Here is a 3,214-nt window from a genome sequence, read left to right on the forward strand (position 1 = left end):
TTCAACTTAAATGACTCATGTCCTTGCATTGAACTTGCTTAGTTTACTGCTGTTGGTCCCTGTTCTTTCTTCTTTGGCCTACTGAGAGCAATTTGTCCATTAAGAAGGTGACAGTTTAAAAATGCAGTCACTACTTGGCCCTACAATGAGGTTGTGAGCCCCCAGGTTAGTAGAAGGCAGATGAGAGGTGGACCCCCATTTGTGTGGAGTGAACCCTTCCAAAACCACCTTCAGGCCAAAAAAGACTCTGGCCAGTATCCCTATGCTAACCAACTCACCCATTTCTTTGTTTCCCAGGACTAGGGCTCACCTGAGTCTTTTGTTGACCAACTCTTCAAGGTCACCTTCCAGGAGAGGTTTGGAGAGCATCCTAGGGAGGCAAGCAGCAGTGACAGATACACAAAACCCAGCAGTGGCATGGTTTTGGACCTTGGTCTACAAAGTCATCTCCAAATTATTGGTGGGAAAGAGGAGTACAATAAGAGTTCCTCAGCCTGATGCCAACTGTGGCAGCCAGGACACAGGGGTCTGCTGGTTGGAGGAAGAACCTTCCAGGTCTCCAGGAGGGGGGTTGCTGAGCCTTGGCCCCTGTGGGAACAAGTTCCAGGCTAGAACTTTAGAAACAGGCACAGTAACCAGATATGATGTTTCCTGAAGCCAGGATGGAGGAGTCAGTGGAAGAGCCTGGGAAGGAAGTAAGTGGAATGATGGGAGTGGGGTGAAGGCCTGGCTTAGGGTTGTGGATGCCAAACCAAGGATACCCATGCTGGAGTAAGGCTGGAAGAATACCAGCATTATTAAGTTTGCAATAATCTTTTTTTTTAATTTATTCTTGAATTTATTCTAAAAGTTTCAATAAGATGAAAATTATATTTCATTTTAAATTTTAAAAAAGAACAAAATGAAGTTAAATGCAAATTCCTGCTGAAATGAAATTATTTAAACGATTTTTGAAAAAACTTTTTTTAACCTCTAAGAGTCAGATAATTATATTTGGAATACTTTCTGTATCAGTCAGTTTTTAGATGCTAGAAACTAGCCTGAGAGGAGACTTAATTCTGGAAAATGTATCTTTTACAAGAGTTTCAATGTAAAAAGCATTTTTAAAAACAAATTTTGGTTCATGGGTCAACACATACTCATAAGCTGAGGCTTTCTACTTCTGATGTGGCCACAGTCTTTAAGAAGAAAAGCAAGTGTTGCTGTTCTTTGAGACAACATCTACTGGATCTCATGCTGCTGCTGTGTGTGTGAATGAGTCTGTTTTTATGCTTGTAATTTTTGTGTTGAATATCTATTTTGAATTTGCATAATTATGCTTTGATTCTTCATAATTTCTTATTTTATAGAATTGATTTGCATTGATCATAAACTGTAAATTAAAAAGTGTGAAATAAGTAGATAGCTAAAAGAGGAGCTCATTTGCTTTGGGGGGCAGAGAATGGGAAAGACACTGGGTGGGGTGAGGGGGTCACCAAGGCCTTGGGAGTGGAATGGTGAGAAGCAATTCCCTGTCCTCCACAGAGAGGAGGGTGGGGGTACTTGCCACTCTCCTAAGCCAACCCTAAAAGAATTAGATATAGTGTGGGGGGATGCCCCCCAAATGTTTGGCATCTTGTTTGATATGATGAGAGATATGATGAGAGAAAGAGAAAACTACAGGGTGTGGTCCTTGGAGACAACCTGCGTAACTCCCACTTAACACAGCACACACACAAGGTGTGAGTTTCCTCTGTCAAAAGAATATCTGGAAAGCTATCTAAATTGAGCTACTCAGCTGCACCATCCTTCTCAAGCATGTAGTCTGCCAAGTGAGGGGACCCAACATCACAGAAGCACTGGAGTGTTCTGGCATGAACAAATGGAGCAGAGGTTAGGGGTTTAGCTAAAGCTGGGGGAACTGAGGAATGAGGAGGACCCAGGGGAGGTTGTGGCTGCACTGTTGGCTTTGTCTCTCCTTGCCTCAGCATTAAGAGAACAGCAAAAGTCTGTCAGAGGAAGTAGAGGTTTCTAGGGGCAGAACAGCCCTCTCCCTAGAACAGACACACAGTCTGCCAGATGTCAGAATTGGATGTGAGACCAGAGTTTGCAAACCGGACATATCATTTAATAATTAAAGTTATATGAACACTTTGGACTCTGTTATTGAGGAATAAGAAAGAAGGGCTCTATGGAGGCAATCGAAGACAGGGATTTAAAAACTATGAAAGATATGAAAATGTGTCATGTCACTACCTTGTAATGTTAAGATTATTCAATCAGATGGTTTTGATTTTCAATTATATATTTTTAAAATATTTTCTTGTGATTGTTTCCCATTGGCATGAGGCAGAAGGAAAAAACATTGGCTTACTTTTTTTAATTACAAAAGCAATAACACACACTCCCTATAAAAATGTATGGTGCCATGGTACCCATAGTATAAATAGACTGTATTTTATCTGTTCTAATAGCAAGTAGGTGGTATTCCATTCCTGCTTTCACTGCTGCAATGAAGATCCTCTTATATTTTCAGGTGCTGGTGTGAACATTTCTGTAGATCAGATTCCTGGATTTGGAAATGTTCAGTTCCTACATTTGAAAACTGATAGAAATTAGCAAATTGACCTCAAAATGTGCCAATTTATAATCCCACCAAAGATGTGTGGAAGTGCTCAATCCATGGGAATATTTGTCTCCCCCTGTAAGATTCCTGTGGGGCCAATGATAACTTGACTCCCACCCACTGTTGAAGTTAATGTCCTCTCTCAGCTTTGCCTGCCCCTGTGAGTTAGCCAGCCCTGGGCTGCCTCAAGCAAGGGCAGCCTCACATCACAGTTGTATTTTGTACACTGGACTGGGATCCACACATAAGTGTTGTGGTCACCATTTCCCATTTTTGAGGAATAGCTTCAAGGAAAATGTAAACAGTGGTGAGAACTGAACATACCATGTCCTATTTTTAGAAACTTTCAAGAGAGCCATGGGGTTTGGAAGGAGGCTTGGGTTTCTACTCTGAATATCCTGGCCTTTTGGGGGGCCTCCAGCATGGCCTTAATGGTTCACAAAACATGCAGCTGAATGTCTAAGATCCCTGGGCTTCCCCATTATTTAAAAGCACCAGTAGAGCTATCAGCTATTTAAAAAATAATTTAACTTGCCTTTTGTATCAGCTATATGCTTGTTTCTCTTATTTAATGTATAAAAACAATCAAAGGAATAGATAATCATTGAA

Source organism: Ursus americanus, chromosome 5, assembly GCF_024610735.1.
Source record: "Ursus americanus isolate L20-20 chromosome 5, mUrsAme1.1.p, whole genome shotgun sequence".
NCBI classification, from domain to species: Eukaryota; Metazoa; Chordata; class Mammalia; order Carnivora; family Ursidae; genus Ursus; species Ursus americanus.